The sequence below is a fragment of the Amphiura filiformis genome, chromosome 14 (genome assembly GCF_039555335.1).
Source record: "Amphiura filiformis chromosome 14, Afil_fr2py, whole genome shotgun sequence".
Lineage (NCBI taxonomy): Eukaryota > Metazoa > Echinodermata > Ophiuroidea > Amphilepidida > Amphiuridae > Amphiura > Amphiura filiformis.
The window spans coordinates 66,575,341-66,597,805 of NC_092641.1; the positions used below are offsets into that span (position 1 = coordinate 66,575,341).

Genomic DNA, 22,465 nt, shown 5'->3' on the forward strand with positions numbered 1-22,465 from the left:
AAAGATAACAATATTAGGGCGTTCTGCTGTATAAAGTATAATGAAAAACAAAACAAACGAGGTTATAAATTTGTTTTGTTTGTGTTTTAAGGCGAAGCGATCTACTCGGTTGTTTTTTGGCGGGAAATAATCCCTCCAAAATGTTAATAGGCTTATAGTCTTTTTCAGTCAAGAAAATAATGACGGAGCAGGGTGTCTAGTCAGAGGGTGACATTTCTTCAAAATCAAGCCCAAATTGAAGCCATTTTTAACCCAATAATTGGTTCTAGTAGAACAAAGCTAAACATGTGGGCCTTAATTTCATGTTTATACCATGGAATAGAAACACTTTTGTGGGGACGGACTCTCCGTGACCAGACCGATAATTTACACTGTAGGCAGCACACCACTAAATCCTTCCGCATTTGGTGTAACCCTTGATAGTCCCGGTAAACATAGGTCGGTAGTGCAAACAAGTGGGTGTCCCTTGGGAGCAAGATGAGTAGTCATGATTGTTTATTATAATTAAATTAAAAGATATACAATTGGTAAATGTTCCGAATATCACAAAATGGTGCATCTTGATCTGGTCAAAAAGTTTGGCTCCCAAAACTAATCCGCGTACGGACATGGTAAGGAGGCATTCGTGCAAGCTGAAAATAAGGGTGGCGCTGTTCAGGTCCCCGTAGCTTAAAAGTTAGTCTCAACTTGTGTCAAAAAACCCATTTTAAATTAAATTGTAATCTTTGTTTACGACATTGGTGCTACCAAAATATGAAAAATGGTTTTACATGGGGTAGAAAAACAAACTTACTTTTATGTATATTTACACGTATTGGGAGTTTATTTAGTGGTGTGCGCCCTGTACAGTAATATTTAATCAGATTGCTCATGGTTTAAGTGTTCTGTTCTATTTTGTTCTGTTTGTGGTTAAGTTTTCTGCTAAATTAACATTACAGGGGGGGGGGGGGGCTGGATATGGGATTTGGAAAAGTGTGGTCCCAAAAAATGGCGTTTTGAACGAACAGTGACGTTATAACCATGAGAAAATGACGATTTCTTGGGTACCTTTTAACACATAAAAGAACTTGGATTTAGTGGTGTGATCCCACGCGACAAAAAAGGGTGTCGGATATTTTGTTTTTAAAATGACGCCCCTTTGGGTGCATTCTAAAAACATAATGTTTTGATTGAAGAACCGTCGCACTTACGAAACTTCGGATTATAGAATATATAGAAGCGTTGGATGTCCCCGGAGATCTAATGGCGCCCCTATTAAATTATAAATTAAACTATAAATAGCAATCAAAACGTCAAAAAGACAGATCATTCCGAGACACTTGTTTAAATTTTAAATGCAACGATGTTTTAATGTACTTTTAAGATTTTTTTAATATTTATATTATATAAACTTTAATATTTATATTTTATAAACTTACCTGCTACCAGCATGGTCACACACCATTGCTCACTCGACTGACTGGGTAGTTTGAAAATAAAAAATAAGAATAAGTTTCACATCAGGATAATTACTAGCCTCGGTTCGAGGCGTTAGGGCGCCTGGGATAGTGTTTTACAGGGATAAACCGGGATAAAGCACATGGCAGGCACAAAGATCATTAAAAGGAGCTTATAATAGATTGAGCACCTGTAGTTGTTGAGAGCAGTTACTAAATGAAAATTGGGATCAGTAATTTTCTCTGGTTTATCCTTGTCACATGAAATCATTCCTGTCCCGGTACATCCCTTTTTAAAGGGTTTTTTTTATTCTAAACCATGACAGACAGGGCAACTAGCGATCTGATAACAGCAGCAGTGGGTGGACAAGACATACAGAGATCAGAATAAAAAATAAATTGAGGAAAAAACACTATCCCAGGCGCCCTAACGTCTCGAACCGAGGCTAGATAATCACTGTTTTGTCACCGTTAAGGTGAGGACGGAGGCTTTATCTGCAGAGTAATATATAGATGTTATAAGAAATGAGTCAAGGAAGCTTCCGGTCATAATTTCCATTATGTATTGCAGTTATTGTATATAGTTTTTGAGTTATTTTCCACCTCCCAGTGAAAATAAAACCCATTGCAATAAGCATTGGGATCTTACGTATTGAATTCATACCTTTTCCTATGAATGTGGGCTTTACTTTCACAATATTTTTGCACAAACACCGCTAGTACAGCCGCTGCATGTAATTATATATATATAAACTTATATACGAAGTACCTTCTGTCCAACTAAACTGGTCCCAAAAAGTAACTTACCAGGTAAGAAATTCGTCTGTCAAATTCAAACGACAAATTGTGTTACACTAAATGGGATATGAGTGGAAGCAGTGTTAATTTACGCGAATTTTGACACCTCATTTGTTGCAAACGGATGAGTATTTTTGAAGTTATGCTTATTTAACCGAACCTATCCACTGGAATGAAAGTTGCACTCATACCACTTGAGATGGTTGGCAGTATACAGGTGTAATCAGTGTTCTCCTCTTCTTCTTTGCATGACTAACTTTCCTATTGCTTCTTGTGAGGATGAAGAATGATCAAAGTTCAATGACAATTGTCCTTATTCAATCATCTGAAGAAATTAAGTCGAATGAAAGAATCAATATGCAACTTTCAAATTTGATAGTAGGCTTGTTCAAATGAGCATAACTTCAAAAGTTTTGATCTGTTTGCGACAAATGAGGTGTCAAACTCCTCGTAAATGTACACCGCTTCCACTCATATGCTATTCAGTATAATACGATTTGTCGTTTGAACTTGACAGACGAATTTCTTACCTGGTAAGTTACTTTTTTGGAGCAGTTTATAATACATATGAATACATGAATACAAAAGCCACCTAAGTCCATGGGAAGTGATTTTGAGAGAAAAACCTGTGTATCATTTTAATTCCTTCAGTTAGATTTACCTGGTCAATATGGTAAGTTTTACGTGCAAATGAGTGGATTAACCTGTATTAGGTATGACGATTAGCATTTCAGGGACTTCGTGGGGTTCATTTTAAATTTTGGACTTAGGTGGTTGTTTGAATCATATACAAAGACAACAATGTTAGAATGAGATTACCACTAGTAAGATAATACAAAATAAAGCGCACAGGTATGTATAATGTTGATAAGCATTCTGCCATGTAATATAAACCACACACTTTCCTTTATTAAACCCATTTTTTTTTCAAAAGTCACTCTCTAGCAATGAATGTGTTACAAGTGGACTTTTATACATCCTGGATTTTAATCAATGTGTTACAAGACTCAAATCATGGAATTGGGTGATTCTTTCATACATGCTATTTTTCACATGCTCAATAGACACAGAGGATGAATTTGAGTTGTTCTTTCATACATATGACAGGCCTATGTAAAGGAACACTTTCCCATGCTTAACTCAATTTGGTTTAAGTATGGACTTAGGTGGTTTTTGTATTCATATATTCATATATACACGAAATAATAGTTCATTATATACAAAAAACAACTTATGGACTTATTTCTAATGTTCCATGTTCCAAAATTGCAAGATATCTTTATATATACGAAAACAATTTATAGACTATCAAACTGTTCCAATGTTCCACATTCCGAAATTGCAATAGATCTTTATACAGATATACACCATTACTCTTAAACTTACTTCAACGATGTTCCTCATTCCAAAATTGCAATAGCAATGATAATATATGAAACAAAATATATAGTCCATTACCAATTGCTCTCAAATTGGATCCAATGTTTCACGTTCCAAAAAACCTGAATAGATCATTACCCTAAAATTGGTTCAAATGTTCCAAGTTCCAAGAATCTGAATATACCTCTACAAACACACATGTAAACCATTGCTCTCAAATCTATTCCCAAGGTTCCTTGTTCCAAACATCTGAATCGATCGTTATATATTATACACACCATATGTTAACATGGCTGTCCATCCAATTTGTTCCAAAAATTCCGAATATACCATTAATCTGAAAGTTGTTCCAATATTACATGTTCCAAAAATCTGAATAGATCGTTATATATTGGACACATCATATATCTCAAATTTGTTCCAATATTCCAAGTTCCAAAAATCCGAATAAACCATTACTTTGAAATTGGCTCCAATGTCCCAAGCTCCAAGAATCTGAATATATTAAACCATTGCTGTGACGTCAGTCTATTCAATAAACTGTAGATTATTTTCTACGAATCCACACTTTTCTGCACGAATCTACAGTTAAGTGTGGATTCGTACAGAGAAGTGTGGATTCGTACTAAACATGTAATCTACAGTTTATTAAATAGAATACGGCTGTTTCTAAATTAAGGGGGTACTACACCCCTGGCCAATTTTGTGCTGATTTTTGCATTTTTCTCAAAAATTATAGCGCATTGGTTACAAGTAAGATATGTATATTATAGGGGCAAGGACTACAACTACTGCACTGAAAATTCAGTAACTCAAGGCAAGTAGTTATTGATTTATTGATGAAATACTGGTTTTCCCTCAACTGTTGTCTGTGCTGAAATAAAAGTTTCAGTGCAGTAGTTGTAGTCCTTGCCCCTATAATCATACATGTCTTACTTGTCACCAATGCGCTATGATTTTTGTGAAAAAGGCAAAAATAGGCACAAAATTGGACAGGGGTGTAGAAAAGGAACATTATCATGAACAAATAAAATAAAATGAATGACATTCAAAAATTATGAAACCATTTTACACTAAAAAATACAATGAATACCGGGGTATTTTATTTGTACATGCGCTGACCTTACGTTTTCCAAAAATATATAATAGGCCTACCGAGCTTTTGTATAGGCCTACAAACAATTGTATTTGTTGTAAAATAACAACGCAAATTTTGCATTTTGAGTGTAACTTGGCCATTACACTTTCATTTGTGTCATAAATCTATTATTCAACCAAGATTTGCATAGGCCTATGCAGGGACTGGCATTTGAAATTTTCAGGAGAGCATTAAATAGCTTTTCTGGGCCATCAAGGAGTGCTGTTCGGAGCATTTATAATAGAATGTAGGGACAGAATGGTCACTAAAGAGAGCTAAAAACCCTCTCCAATATCAGATTTAAGGAGAGCATTAGGAGGGTAATTGCTCTTGCTCTCCCTAAAAGGCTCGCTGCCTATATGTTCTGTTTTTTCTACTTATTTTTAATTAAAAATGTTTTATCTTTTGTCTGTTTTTTTTTTTCTTTTATGTTCTTTTTTCTTTTTCTTCCTTTTCATTTCAGTCGCTTACATGTTTTTTATTTAGGAAAATTTGCTACATAATACACATTCTGTATCAATGCATTTAGGCCTATTTATTTGTTTATTTATTTGTTTGCTTTGCACATGTTTAGTAATGATAAAAGCCACCGTAGATCTATTTTCTGTTTAATTTTTATTTGTCTTTCGTGTACAAACTGCATTTGGTTTCATCTGGTGGTATTTTGGCACGCTTGAATATTTACTTATATCGATCAGTAGGCCTATCCGATAATTAAATATTATAATGTTAGGGACACTCCATTTTCCGTGTCGAAGGCGGCGAAGTTTTGTTGTGGTTTCTTTTTTGTTTGTTTGTTTTTTGCTGCTGAAGTTCAGGGACATGTAGGTATTATTAATAGGACCAACCAAATAAAATGGATATATGCCTACCTTTGTTCGGCTAAATGTAGAATCATGTTTTAGGTCCTTTTCCCTTTTCGAAAGACATCTTCAAAACAAATCCCGTGAATCAACAATATATCCTTTGAATGATTCTTTCGAAAAATTGCAATTATCCAAATTACTATGAATACGGGATGCATTTCAACGAAGATAACAAATAATTTCCATAATCGCATGGTTGTTCTTAAGAATTTCATTGCTTTGTATCCTTTCTTCTGAGTATTTTCGATAATTTCCATATGGCAAATAACTGCAAATCATCATGAAGATAGGACATCCTTCATCTTTAATAAAATCGTGTGTAGTAATATACAGAACACAGCACAGGTCTAGCTATCTTCAGGTGTAACACTGCAATGATTTTGTTATTGACCATTTGATATGAACCCGTGACTATTATGGCAATTTTCCTTGTTATGCAAAATAGAGACCTATAAACCCATCTACTTCAGCTATACATCAGAAGTGCATGGTATAAACAACTATTGATTGTCTAATTATGTACGAATCTGCAGATATAGAAATTACAGGTGTGTCCAGTCTTGCGTGCGTGAGATACTTTGTAAATGTAATATCAATAATACGAATCAACAGATAAAGAAATTACAAATGTGGAACAATGTAATGTTTGCTTTCTCCATTTATTATTACTAGTAAGTTACGAATCCACAGTTTTAGAAAATATTAAGTTGTTAGTATAAAGCAATGGTTTAAGTCAGATGCAGAGAATACACTCAAAACTGTTGATTCTTGAAAATAATCCACTCGGCTAACGCCTCGTAGATTATTATTCAAGAATCAACAGTTCTTCGTGTATTCTCCTTATAGTTAGGGGAAAAAGTTCACTTTGGTGACCACTCTCTGGCTAGTAAGGTTTGACGATTGATTCGACTTCTATGGACCATTTAGAAAAAAATAGCCACCATGTCCCTCGCGAAAATCCCGGCATTTTTCGCTAGAGTCCAAAATCCAAAATGGCCGCCACCACCATTTTGAAAATTTAAGTTTTGAACCAGAGCACCTATAATCATGCACAAAGACACTTTTTTCGGATATGTCGAGTACAAGGATTCCGATTCTGACATTAGTTTGACATTACGGCATCATTTTCACCCAGAAATCCAAGATGGTGGCCGGCACCATCTTGAAAAATTTACTTTTGAACAAGAGGACCTTAAATCGTGTACAAAGACACTTTTTTGGATAAGTCGACCAGAAGGATTTCAAATTTGACATTACTTTGACATTACGAACTCATATTTACCCAGAAATCCAAGATGGTGGCCGCCGGCGCCATCTTGAAAAAAATAAGTTTTGAACCAGATTACCTAAAATCGTGTACAAAGACACTTTTTCCGGTAAGTCGACCCCAAGAAATCCGAATCTGACATTAATTTGACGTTACAAAATAATTTTTGCCCAGAAATCCAAGATGGCCCCCATTTGGTAGAGCGTAAATGTGATTTTTGAATGAAAGCAGAAGCATAAATGTGTCATTTCCGCCGTATCTGGGGTTCATGTCCCTTATATGGGGTTTAAACTGCCTTATCTTGGGTTTACATCCCTTATCTAGGGATAAGGCGCCTTACCTGTGGTTTAGACGGCCTTATCCTGGGTTTACGTACCTTACCTGTGGCTAAGATGCCTTAACCTTAGCATATCGCAGTCTAAACCCAGATAAGGCATCTAAACCCCAGATAATGCGCCGTAACCCCAGATAAGAGACGTAGACCGTCGATAAAGCAGTCTAACCCCCAAGTAAGGCGCTTTAACCCTAAATGAGGAACATAAACCTAAGATAAGGCATCTAAACCCCACACAAGGTGCCCAAACTCTAGATACGGGTGGTTAACCCCAGATAAGGGTCGTAAACCTCAGATAAGGCATCTAAATCCAAGATAAGGCGCCTTAACCCCAGATAAGAGACGTAAACTCAGATATGACAGTTTAAACCCCCGATAAGGCGCCGTAACCCCAGATAAGGGACGTACACCTCAGATAAACCAGTCCCAACCCCAAATAAGGCGCCTTAACCATAAATAAGGAACATAAACCTAATATAAGAGAAGTAAACCCCAGACGGCGCCTTATCTGGGGTTTAGACTGCCATATCTGAGTTTACGTCTCTTATCTGGGGTTAAGGCGCCTTATCTTGGGTTTAGATGCCTTATCTGAGGTTTACGACCTTTATCTGGGGTTAACAACCCTTATCTAGAGTTAAAGCACCTTATGTGGGGTTTAGATGCCTTTTCTGGGGTTTATGTTCCTTATTTAGGGTTAAGGCGCCTTATTTGGGGTTTAGACTGCTTTATCTGGGGTCTACGTCGCTTATCTGGGGTTACGGCGCATCATCTGGGGTTTATATGCCTTATCTGGGTTTAGACTGCGATATGCTAAGGTTAAGGCATCTTAGCCACAGGTTAGGAACGTAAACCCAGGATAAAGCCGTCTAAACCACAGATAAGGCGCCTTATCCCTAGATAAGGGATGTAAACCCAAGATAAGGCAGTTTAAACCCCATATAAGAGACATGAACCCCAGATAAGGCGGAAATGACACACTTATGCTTCTGCTCTCATTCAAAAATCACATTTACGCTCTACCAAATGGGGGCCATCTTGGATTTCTGGGCAAAAATTATTTTGTAACGTCAAATTAATGTCAGATTCGGATTTCTTGGGGTCGACTTACCGGAAAAAGTGTCTTTGTACACGATTTTAGGTAATCTGGTTCAAAACTTATTTTTTTCAAGATGGCGCCGGCAGCCACCATCTTGGATTTCTGGGTAAATATGAGTTCGTAATGTCAAAGTAATGTCAAATTTGAAATCCTTGTGGTCGACTTATCCAAAAAAGTGTCTTTGTACACGATTTAAGGTCCTCTTGTTCAAAACTAAATTTTTCAAGATGGTGCCGGCCACCATCTTGGATTTCTGGGTGAAAATGATGCCGTAATGTCAAACTAATGTCAGAATCGGAATCCTTGTACTCGACATATCCGAAAAGTGTCTTTGTGCATGATTATAGGTGCTCTGGTTCAAAACTTAAATTTTCAAAATGGTGGTGGCGGCCATTTTGGATTTTGGCCTCTAGCAAACATGACGGGATTGGCGCGAGGAACATGGTGGCTCTTTTTTTCTAAATGGTCCATAGAAGTCGAATCAATCGTCAAACCTTACTAGCCAGAGAGTGGTCACCAAAGTGAACTTTTTCCCCTAACTATTAACTTATTATATATTTTATTCAGATTATTGGAAGTTGGAACATTGGAGCCAATTTCAGAGTAATGGTCTATTCGGATACTTGGAACGTGCAACGTTGGAACAAGTTTGGGAGCAATAGACTATATCTGATATTTCATAATTTCATAAAGATCTATTGCAATTTTGAAACGTGGCACATTAGAACATGTTTGTGGTTCATGGTCAATATAGGTAGGGATGACCAATGAACCATCAACTTGATTAGAACACTCCCATAGACATGCAGGGAGCTCAACTGTGCACTGCTTGCACAGACATTTCTAAATTGAGCTCATTCTTTTATTTTTCATAATTTTTCTGTAAAATTAGAGATGTTAATGCCAATTATGTTTTGTAACTATCCTGCAAATTACAGCATCATAACTTATTTGGTTTTTCTGTAAGTGTGAGTCAAAATTGGTCAATCGCCACAGTGCGCTTAATTGCCAGTGGCCCAGTGCAGCACTGCTCAGAATGGCACAAAATATTCAGATGAAAAGATCAGGTGAACACCTTGACCTACTGAGCTGTAATTTGGCAGAGTTGTTGATATTACCTCTATCATACCCTCTGTAAAAAGGAAAAAAAAACGGACAAGTAGATCTCGAGTTAAAAATTAAATCACCAGCTTCCCTTTGGAATTTCCAAACACCTTTCGAATCATGTTAAATAGACACCTTTCTGAACATAAATGTGAAGTTTCATGCTCATTTGTTGTATTATTCACCTGATCTCAACCCTAAACATTTTCTTATATTTATACCATATGCACTGACTTGCTGCTATACACGCACAGGAGCTGTACTTTTAAAATACGCGCCTAATCAATAATGAGTCTTTCACTCCATTGTTAAAGTACTGTGCTCTCTGTAGCATATGGAGTGTGATGGTTTTGTAGCACATGACAGTATTCATTCAAGCCTATCAAGGTCTGTTATTAGCCACTTGCTGAATGGCTGGGCATTATCAGCTATCAAAGAGATACCTTATGCTGCTGCCAATCACAATAGAGGTTAAACATTTTGTTAAAACCCCAGAAGTGATATCAGGATAAAGCTGTGCATGTTGGTACTTGATTGTTTGGATTCCTATGTTGAAAATGCCTTGTAGTACATTAGTATTTTTCTTATGTGTAGTGTATATTGTTGTGGAAAAAAAGTTCACCTGGACTTTTGATTTTGTGCCACTTTGGCCATTATGGATGATTTTTGGCAAATGTTTTCTAAAAGCATGATTTCAGTGCCTCGGTTTGAAGAAATACTTAATGCTATTGACTAGTAAAGTGCCATTTCATAAGAAACCCTTTGATACTTTCACAATATGCTTGTTTCATGTTTGCATATATATTAAAATAAAGAAATATAAAAAGGTAAATATATGCTTATACCAATTTTGCTCACATTGCTATATTTAGACTTTGTCACTTTATTTCGTTCCAATGACCGGTCAGAATGGGAAACTTTGAAAATTCATAATTCGAAAAGTTTTTGACCGATTTTGACCATTTAACCACCAAAATACTTCTGTTGATGAGTTCTTTCCAGAAAACAATATTTTGTAGCAAAAGGGCAACATGAAATTATGATGGTCATCCCTAATATAGGTCCTTTTTATGCTAATATCTATTCGATTTTGAGAATATTAAACATTGGAACAAGTTTGAGACCATGAACGTTATGTGTTGTTTCATGTATATAAAGATTTATATAACACCTAAGTAGATCCTTGTCATTTGATTGGTTGATTGTTGGTCACATGTCATTCAATAAATAAACCATTTTACGGCCTACGTCACTACCGTGGAATTTGGTTATATGCGCCGTGCATTTTCGTTATATGCACCGTGCATTTTTGTTATATTCCGTACGTTCTATTGCACGGCTATGTTTATTCGGTCCGATCAGCCAACAGTATGCCGGGTTTACGGGAGATTTAAAACAACAAACTTATTTTGCGGCAATTCTGGATGATACATACATCTACAAATAAAGCCGCGAATATGCCTGTTCCGATTTTTTTCTTTGGCTGTTTGGGGGAAAGAAAAAGTAGAAAACAAGAAAGCAAAAAAGGTAAGCTTAAAATACGCATTGGTTAGGCCCGGTGGGGTGACTAGGTAAGCTTAAATTCTATTTTAACTCGTAGTATAAGCCTGCTATAAATAATGATAGGGGATAGGCCCTTATAATATTACTTTTAAATGGCTTATTTTTGGATGATACATGAATATATTGCTAAAAAAGGCCTACTTGTCTCCCGGGACTTGTCTACGATACGTACGATATGCCTTTTATTATTTTTTTCAACTCATGCAAAGCCATTACAATCAACCAATCAAATGACAAAGATCTACTTAGATGTTATATAAAACAAATAATGAATGTTTTTCATTCGTGCAATGGAAAGAATATTTTCATTCGTTGAAAAATGGAATGTTCCATTCAACTCAGCTTCGCTTCGTTGAATGGAACATTCCATTTTTCAACTCATGAAAATATTCTTACCATTGCACTCATAAACATTCATTATTTGTATACTATTGCATTTTGGAACGCGGAACATTGGAACAAGTTTGAGGGTAGTGAGCTTTTTATGTTGTTTTATGTATATATGTAAAGTTCTATTCGAATTTCTACACATTGGTGTAACACGTTGGAGACCATGGACTACGTGTTTTTCCATTTATATAAAGATCTATTGCAGTTGAGGATCGTGGAACATTGGAACAAGTTTGAGAACAATTGTCTACATAGGTTGCTTTGTGTATGTAAAGTTATATTCGAATTTGAGAAAGTAAAACATTAGGGACCGTTCACAAATACTTGTTGGGGGAGGCTGATGCAAAATGGGTGGGGGTGCTTAAAAGTTTTGACCCTCCTAAGGGGAAAATTGAGTTTATATGCTTTTCTATGTGGTTGACCCACAATTTTCACGTCAAAAAGGGGGGCCCTACCATTTTTGAGATCCGAAAGGGGGGGGAGGGGGGCGAAAAAATTTTGCGATTTTTTTTTTTGCATCAGGCTCCCCAAACAAGTGTTTGTGAACGGTCCCGTAATACTATATATATCACGGTGAATGGGAACTTGAATTTGAAGGTGAATTTGGATTCGATGAAGTGCGCGTGGGGCGCGGGAAAATTTGCAATTTTATACTATTTTAGCCGAAAATCAAGGTATAATACCGAATATTGCCTGCAATTTTACAGTAAGTCTACTTAGACCAGGGAGTTATTTGCCAAAACTTGGAGGGGGGGTCATTTGATATCGTGTCCCCCATCCCAAAATGTGGAGGGGACGTGTCCCTCACTGTCCCCCGGATTGACGCCCATGCTTGCAAGGCACCTGATGATAGGAATTTAAGCCCTTCATGCTTTAATTTCAAGTATTGATTATTGCTGTGATTTGTTATTTTCATGTTACAATATCGAAACAAAATATACCAAGCACAATTCCATTCATTTTGCAGGAGCCTCTCTTCACTATTGTGTACATTCCCTCATTTCAAATTATAAGTTTGGGTTTTTATTTTGTTCAGAAACTAAAAATCAAGGGATTAAAAGGTGGAGCAGATCTGGTCTACAACCATAACACTATTGTGCTGGGAGGACACAGTATAGGGTATATAACAATAAATGCATAATGGCCTATTGTGCTAACATAATTTTCGGAGATCTTAACCAGATAAGTTTGTCGTAGGTTGTATACTTTCATGTCACCGTATAATTCCACCCCGAGGTCTAGGCCTAGAAATCATACCCGTATATTGAGGGAGGAAGGCTTTGTTTGTTTGTATGAAACATAAACGAAATATGCTGATGGAGATGATTTGATTTTGAATTAGTTTTGTCCCGGTAAGCACAACCCATACCTCTTACCCAGACCCCCTCTCCCCTACCTATATAAACTCCTCTTCCCAAAGTGTCTCCTTCCACACCCTCCTTGCCTCCCCCTACATTAGATGTGTCCTCTATCTCGAGCTCTCCTACCCCTTCCCTTTCCACAGCCAATGCTCTCTCTCATCCAATGCTCTCAACCATCTCTTTCTATTTCTCCCTTCCCCTACCTCCCCCACACTCACACACCACCCCCTCTCTCTTCTCTCTCCCTCTCTCTGGCGTCAATAAATAACTCAGTTGAATAAAAGTCTACTTAGTCTTTACTGGAAGTAATATAGCTTCATCAAACAGCCCGGTATTGTTAGTCCCTTTTGTATAACACATAATGTTTGACCTTACCACATATCATAAACTGAAAAGCAGAATATATGGTGTCCCTCTTGATCCGATGCTGGGGTCCAATTAATAGTGATATATGTCGTGTTTCCTTCTCCGGGCATAGGATATGAGCTTTCCATACCTTTTGGTGAAATCATCATAAAGTCGATAATCCTGGACAGAACAAAATAAGGATTTGAAGGGTTAAATTCATTTATAATGCTTGTTTTATATTAAAAGAAATAGGTAATAAAAAGAATGTAGGCACCAAGTTCAATGTAACAATCTATCTAATAAAATAATTGATTTTTGGGTGACCTTTGATGACCTTGAAATAACCCCGGGAAATAACCAGCATCATGTTTTGAATCATATCAACATCACTTACGAATTACCATTCAAATTGTAAAAATTTCGGAATTTTACCCCCGTTGACCCTTGGTTGACCTCTGGTGACCTTAAAATGACCTCCATCATATTTTGAATCATATCAGGATCACAAAATAATACTAATTTTTATTGAAATTGGACAAATTTTATAATTATACCCCTTTTGACCCCAAAACAGACCCCTGCCCATGTTTAAGCCAAATCTGATTATAACGCTATATGCACCGAATGGTAGAGCCTTATTATTATTATTCTGATGATCACAACACTTGCATAAAATATGCAACAGATAGTGAATTTCAAGGTGAGTTTCAGTAATCAAGCCTGTTTGACCCCTGCATGACTTTGAACTCAAAATCTGTTTACCCCATAGATACCAGCTAATGTCGATGCATTGTGTCAGTCGCATCTCTTTACCACTTAATATGTAGGAAAAGAAGCATTTTAAAGGTGTTTGGTTATGTACCGGAAATACACCCGTAATGACATTTAACCCCAAAGTTGTGTTTACCCAATAGGCCCCGGTAATAGCTAAGATCAATGTCAAAATCTCATTGTACCATGTAATCTGTAGGAAAGGAAGCATTGAGAGAAGCACTGAGAGGAGGAAGAGGACCAGGAGGAAGAGAAGGAGGAGTAAGTGGAGGTGGAGGAGTGACAAGAAGAAGAAGAATGAGTAGGTGTAAAAAAGCACCAGCAGAAGGAGGAAGAGGAGGAAATGGGGAACAACATTTGAAGAAGGGAGAGGTAGGGGGAGACGTAACTTTGTGAAGAAGAGTGAGAAGATATAGAGAAGAATAAAAGGAGAAGAATATGAGGGCGAGCTTGAGGAGGAAAGTTGCGCGAGAATGGTCTATAAATAGTTCTAAAGGCCTAATCCAGTTGAAATTTATACACCCTTATGGAAGACATGACCTTAATCTTCCACACAGAGAATTTGAACTTTAAGGGTAGACGAGTTATTGTTGGTCGAAGCAACCTAAAAATCGATCTAGATCAATATATTATTGAAAATCAACACCTTGATGTTTTGCAAAAGTTCATTTTACAACTCGTATACTTTGCTAGGCTACTCCGTAGTCCACTTGCCCATTGTCATGATTGTGCATACTCTGGATATTGCATTTAAGCTTAAAACTCCGATTTAATTAATTTGTGCACAATTGATAGATTTTCACAACTAATCATCTTTTCAGTCACCGTACTCCCTCTGTATGTTAGCTTCCCAAGTGGACTACTGACTTTGGATTGCAGTTAACATTTTTAACATGGGACTCTATGGAGAGTTAGACCTATTTCTGGCCTAACTAAAATTGGTCATGATGTAATGCATCTTTAAATGAATCTGGCTTGTGATTGGTCGTCCAGATCTCGTTATTGTTTAAATCCTCCCGACACGTACCATTACCATTAACTATACATGGTACACATCTATCTTTGGAATGCGGCGCTTTTGTGCTGGCGCGAAAGTTGGTGGATGAACGTACGCATCTACTGCGTATTGTACCACCATGCTTAGTCTTGTGGTTAGATTTGATTGATAAACATGTATGATTGACAGTGTGTTTTAGAGAACGAAGTTCCGGGGTAAACAGGGGGCAAAGTTCTGCTTAAAAGTGAAAGTCCATAGTCAATTTTTAGCTAAAATTAGAATTGTTCAGTATTGAAATGCCATTATAGTTATGTCATTATGATATGTTGCATTCAATAATATAAGCCTACGTATACTTTACTTTTACTGTCACAAATATAATTATATAAACTTTTTCATAACCATTTTATACTAGTATTTTGATGTAATAAATATTAGTATAATTTCGAGTTCAACTGAATGCGTTCATCATGATTAATAACGTATTTTTTATTTATCAAAAATCGACTATGGCATAGTCTAATACTTTGCAAACATGCTTAATTTATTGTTGTCAATGAGTGATGTACGTTTTACAAAAGTGTTGTTGTTTCAGCCCTCTTTACAACGTAATTCAAGAACCGCAGCACCTATAAAAGTATAGCTGTGATATTTTAATTCTTCTACACGCTCGCTATGAATTTAGCAATGCAGTTTTTACCAAAGCTCACTACCATTCGTAAGATGCTATGGACCACCAAATCGCAACAGTTTAAAATAATTAATAACCTTAAATGAGATTTCCTGAATTGGTGACCCCATTTGAATTCTACATCCTCTGTGTGGAGGGAGGGGGTGTATGGATTGCAACTGGAATAGCACAAACTCACGGAGTATTTCCTGAAACGGGGCTCCCATGTAATTCCATTGTAAGCAATTCTTCTGCATATATTTCAAGCTCTGTTCCATCGGCTGGAGATGGTGAAATCAGCGTAGGTTTAGTGGTTGTACACCCTGGTGGCAACTCCTCTACCTGAATTAAAAACTGCAGTGGGACTGTACTTAGAGGAGTTGTCGAGTCGCTGGTAAGGAAATCCTCAATATATATGGCGATACCCCAGAGGGTGCCGGACGCAGTGAAGGTTATTGTACAGGTGACCTGTAAATTGACAGTAAAATTGTCCGGTCTTATAATACAGTTCATATGTTTGGGAGTAACCTGTCGTATGTTATATTACAGGCGGTATCAAAATGATTGGTACCTTAACTCTCTTCACGCGGGTGTCGACTACAGACGACAAGTTTCAATTTTTTTTTTTTTAAATTCAAACATTTCAAAAATATAAATTTTCATGACCATATTTTGAATCAGCATGAAAAATGCATTAAAATGAGTACAAACAAGCCTAGTATTGATTCAGTAGTTCTTAACATAGCTCTTGATATTTTGAGAACATATTTCAAAACTTCAACTTTTTCCGTTGAAGCGCATGGCTAGCACGCAGACATGCGACATTGGATCCTCTTGAAGAGGAAGCCCTAGATAACCTGTTATAATTATAGGTTTCATGTGGGTTCAATGTAGCGAATTTGGCCTGAGAGTTTAAAATAAACGGTGTTAATTTTCATGAGGCAATGAATTTAATGGCAGCGGATCTTTGATAAGTGCGTTTCGTGCATTGATTTCTGTCAATGCACAGACTACATAATATGTCTGTTTATATTTTTGAATTTCGACAAGTATTTTTTGACTTATTTTAAAAAGTATTTAGGGGGCTTATAAGTTCTGGACCCTATATTTATACGTACTGGATCTAGACTAAAGACACTTGGCGATGGCTCATTCAAACCCCCACTTTGTGCCCATCTACATCTGACATAGTCACCGTCTGCATCTGCAGCTATTCATAATGATAAACAAATTTAAGCATTAAAATATTAGGAATGTGACCACAGAATTAAAACCAGAGAACCAGGACTCGGCCGCCATCTTCATACAGACATGGAGCAAAAATTGGGGGTATTCGGTTTCACTCGGAATGCGCTCGAGGCATTCGTTGTCATGCAATCGCGACATGGATGATGGGCGCATTTGAGAGACGCACTTGATGCGACCTGCACGCGAGTACCAAGACGCTTCAGATGAGACGCAGAATTGTTTTCGTTCGTCTCCGCGCACCGTCGGCAAGGACCCGAACACCCCCAATTTTTTCCCCATAGCTGACGGCGCGATTGTACGTGGCGGTATAGGGAGTCCCGGTTCTCCTTCTCTAATTCTGTGAAGTCCCAAATGTCACAGAACTGCACCCAAATGTATTAGGAATACACACAAATGTTTAGATATATACCATTATATTAGGAATACACCCAAATGTTGCAAGAATGCACCCAAACGTATTAGGAATACACCCAAATGTCGCAAGAATGCACCCAAACGGATACACCTGAATGATAAGAATATACCCAATTATATTAAGAATACAAGGCCTTTCTTTCATCAAACCCTCGATATAATAATGCACAATGCTTCCATGGCCTGCTTTCCACCTATTAAAGGAGATCCCGATTTTATTAGCGTGCCAGTCTGTCAAGAAGCCTATACAGAGACCCTGCACAAATGTCTACACAGAGAGCCATAAAAAAACAAAAAAACAACAACCAGAAAACAAAACAAAACAAAAAACAACAACAACAACAACAACAACAACAACAACCACAACAACAACAACAAAACCCAAAACATTATGCGAACGGAAGTGGAAATGAAGTTGAATCGGGAAGAGATCGTTGTTCCGAAGGACCATTATTCCAAATGATTATTAACCTTCGAAGTAACGAACCTTGTTGTAAGTACGATGTATTGATCCTTCGGAATAACGGACCTTTTGTAAATTCGGATTACTGACCCTTAGATTAATGAGCCGTTTAATCTAGACAAAATAGTGCTGAAAATAACTCATTCACACAATCCATAAAAATAACTCCTTTTCATTTGTAACCAATGACCTCCGCGACACATATTCTCACACATTAGGCTTTGCAATTGAGCTATTCTTGTTTTAATCCATCAGGAGTCGATATTTTTTTTTTACTAGTTAACATTTGGAACACATAATACATTAACATGATATACTTTAGTATTGCACTGTGTTCAGTTTTGTACGACGGATTTATTGCCATAATTATTACCTCTTACTTAACAAAAGAAAAGCAAATTTATTACAATCAAAATACGTTTGTTCATCATACTAATTGATTACGGAATAAAGCGCATACACAAAATATACTATTACTTGTCTATTACTAAGAAATACGTATATCTCCGATCAATAATGAATCTTGCTTCCGACTACGCGGTTCCTATGCAAATGTTGGCTAGTAAAAATAATATCGCATCAGGGGCCAGGTGGTGGATGACATGATCGAGCCACCACCTGTCAGGGGCGTAGCAAGAGCCTCGCACACCGACATCGCCTGGTTAATAATTACATTGTACAGCAGAGACACTAATATTAATACCTGGGATCGATACACGTGAATGTGCTATGCACGATTTGATATTCAGACAAATCTTTGGATACCGGGGTAGAAAATGATGAATATCTCCCGTAATTTTTTTATACTAAAGAAGCCGCTTTTGATACTTACACTTGAATATATGTCTTGAAAGGATATGATAGTCGTTAGCTTGCGTATTGAGAAAAAACCGTGCGTATTGAGCTCAAAAACTGACAAAAAATTTGATTTTATATGTGCCGAACTATAGCGCAGCGTAGGCCACTGGTGGAGGCAGTCTGAAAGCAGATGACCTCATGGCGTATACCATGCTCACTGACATCTACAGAGGTCAGTCACCAGGCTATTGTCAATAGCCTTAGTCGGATGTCCTCGGCCCAAACTATTAAACAGGTCGGAACAAAATGGCCATGCATGGCTGTGGATTCAACCTACCATGGCGATTTCTGCCATGAAGCTCATGCTCATTTTCTTAGCAAAGTTGAACACTGATGGCGCTATTTATCGTAAATATTGTTTGCATCTATACAAGAAAATGAATAACTCATTTTGTTGGGCTAAATTAAACTTTTAATATATGTAAATAGCGCCCTCAATTTGAACACAAGTATACAATTTAGAGAATGAAATTACCACAAGAAGGCAGGAAAAGATAAACAACTTGGAAAATCTATGTTTAAATAAATTAGCTTTAAACTATATGTATAAGTTTAGCTGTTGGTAAAGTACATTTCAACAACTCCTCCTATACCTTTGTACAGGAGCCAACCGTTGTTAATCCGTGATGAATCCACACTTTTACTATAGCGTATACGCGAACGCGAGCGAGACTACGCGTTACGCGAGAGCGCGTAAAATTCGTCATGTTTGGAACCTGTGTGCGTATGCAAGCTTTACAAATTAAATTCAGTATTTTTCAGCGGCTAAACATTGCAGTTTTATTCTGTAGTTTTATCCCAGTTTTATTGCTGATTTTAACAGAAAAATCATCGAAGTTTTTGTAAGGCTGAGTGGCAATGATTAACTGACATTCCTCATGAAATAATCAAGTGAATTATACGATCTTTAGCTTCTTTTCGTTGTTGAAAGGGATTCAATCATGTTTCACCGTTGTTCATCACCGTTTAACAACTCGCGTCCGGCGCGTCTGCGGGCTGCCCTCGCGAAGTAAACCACGCAGACGACGCGGCCGCATCGTTGTTAAACGGTGATGAACAACGGTGAAACATGATTGAATCCCTAAGTCTAGTATTGAAAATAATATGATGATTTATTGGAAAATTAATAAATGATCACATCAAACTTACTTGGTATAACTATGGTGCTTGTTGTATTAATAAATACCATGACCACAGGCGATATAGTAGTGATAGGCGACGTGTTTATTGGTCTTCCAGGTGTTGAAGTAAGATTCACATAAGATTTAATATCCCAACTACCGCCACCGTTATCTAAGGATACCCAACAACAGCTAGTATATCTGGGTATAGCAAAACAAAACACAATTCAGAGTGCGGTTAATTTTGAGGCGCCACCTATCACGGTTGTTTGATGTAATGTATAACTGTCTCATTTTAAGTCAAGTTGAACAATGATGGCGCTATTTATCTTAAATCTTGTTTGGATCTTTACAAGGAGTAGACACTTGCATAATGTTATTAGAACATCAGAAAAAATACTAACAAAAGGCAAGACAATTTTCAAAAAACCTTTTATCATAAAACGTAAGGAATAAGTCATTATTTAGCTAATTTAAATCAAAAATATATGTAAATAGCGCCCGCAATTTGCACACAAATGTACAGTTAATAGAATACAAAGTAAAGATATATTTAAATACAAAAGGCAGAAAATATGAATAATTTGATATAAAATCGAAAATTTATCTTGAAAATAGTTTTAAAATATATGGGCATTAGTGTGATAGCTGTTGGTATTGTCCAGGTTGTTTTTTGTAAGAAAAATTGATAAATGAACACATCAAACAACCGTGCTATCAGGAGCGTAGCAAGAGCCTCGGGGGCCCATATGGATATCCCTAACAAATTTCATTTTTACCGGGGCTCCTGAGAGTTCTCGCGAGAGATACAGTGAAGTGAGCCTGGAAAGCACCTGTGATCAAGATGACATACCCAGCAGTCGATAGCTAAGAAACATGAGACAAATCCAGAGATTAAAATCTCTGGATTTGTCTATCCAAAATTTATTAATTTTATAGATTATAATAATGAAAATTTTTTTGTTTAAACTTTCGTCAACTATACATTACACTACAATTTTTACTCCAAAGATTTCTTGAAATACTTTTTATTATGATCAATGGAAACCTCTCGCCGTCTACACTGTACGTAAAATAGTAAAATAAACTTAACATGCGTCTTGATAACGACGGAAATACTTTTTGTGAAGTCTTATCTCCACGCGGGTGTCGTCTACGATAGCTTTATCTTTAAAATGCGATTTATCTTGAAAAATTCAAAAATTTCAGAAATGTAAATTTTCATGACCATATTTGGATCAACATGAAAAATGCAGTAAAATGAGTACAAAGAAGAGGACTCTTGATATTTTGAAAAAAAAAATATCTCGAAAAATGCCACGAGAGTGTCAACTGCAGACGATTAGTTTCACATTTTCTATAAATGTACAATAATTATTGTATATCTGTGACCATAATCTGGAATCAGCATAAAAATAACTTTAAATGAGTACAAACAAGCCTAGTTTTGGTTCACCGGTCCTTGAGATAACTTTTGATATTTTGTGAAAATATCTCAAAATGTGTAGGTCGAAGCCTATGATACGCACGCAGAACATTAAGCTACTTACTGTAACACAAATGACGTTCTGGGGGCATTGGTTATTATTGTATTGGTACCACTTGACCAGTTGTCCTCCACATTGTAGTCATTGCAATATGTCCGAGAATCAAAACAATAACTTGGGAACCGTAATGAAGACGAATAAGACGATGAATAAGAAGAGGAATACGAAGACGAAGACGAAGACGAAGACGAACCCGAAGACGAACCCGAAGACGAAGACGAAATGTCCAAGTTAGTTACACATATGGAGCCTTCTCCTATAAGATAGTTATTGTCAATGGTCGACTGATCGCAGTAAATACTGCTGCGTCTCCAGGAAAGTCGCCACATGACTTTTATCTGAAGGAGAAAAACCACGAAATTAAGTTATCAAAATGGTCAAATAAAGACTTTAATTCCGATGTTCACTTGGAGAATGCACATATTACGTAGAAGTGATGTAGTTAATCGGATTAACTACCATAGCAATAGATGAATACAATTTTGACTATACCGCCCTGCACTCAACGTTCACGCGGTTCCGATGCATTGAACCATAGATGTTAAAGAAAGGCTGATCACTCGCACCTGTAGATAAGTATCTTTGAAAAGAGCGATATTGTATTCAATCTATGTTTGCTGACATACACATGTGATAAGTGCAATATGCTTGTAGTGCCGGGCGGTCTATTCAACAATTATATTCATCTATTGCTATGGTAGTTAATCCAATTATGACGTCACTTCTACGGTGTATTATAGCCGATACAGACTTTTGTCGATGTGGAATATTCGATGTAAGATGTTTTCGTTACTTTATCTATTCCTATTCTATTTCCAAGTTTAACGAAAGTTGGATGACGTAAAATCGATGATATGTTACGTCGAATGTCTGGTAGAAGTATGTTATCGATATCATTTGCGTCATCAAGCAATCGTCAGAAGTTTAAACGTTGCTGGAAAATGAGAATAGCTTGAATAAGGAAGACATGATACATCGAATATTCGCCACTAAAAAGTATGTAGCAGCCGTTAGAGTGTTTGCGAAATGTAATACAATTACTACTTGTCATCAATGCGCTATAATTTTAGAGAAAAATGCAAAAATAGGCACAAAACTGTGCAGGGGTGTAGTACCCCCTTAAAATCAAGATATATATATACAGTAAGCCAAAAAATTAAGGTACCAGTTACGTTCACCCCCTGTATATCCTAAACAAAGGCAGATATGTAATAATTGGAACCAACAGCCAATAGCTACATCTTTTAGCTCGAATTTAAGACCTCATTCGTTGACATTCTTGAAAAAATAAAGAC

General features: G+C 36.9%; 1 long non-coding RNA gene across 1 annotated transcript; it reads right to left on the reverse strand.

The window, feature by feature from the left end:
• Positions 1-14: 14 nt before the first annotated feature.
• Positions 15-13,241, reverse strand: LOC140169126 (uncharacterized). Its single transcript, XR_011861364.1, has 3 exons — positions 13,109-13,241; positions 1,419-1,459; positions 15-26 (listed from the first exon to the last, which is right to left on the reverse strand). It is a non-coding gene; the product is annotated as an uncharacterized lncRNA (long non-coding RNA).
• Positions 13,242-22,465: the final 9,224 nt, after the last annotated feature.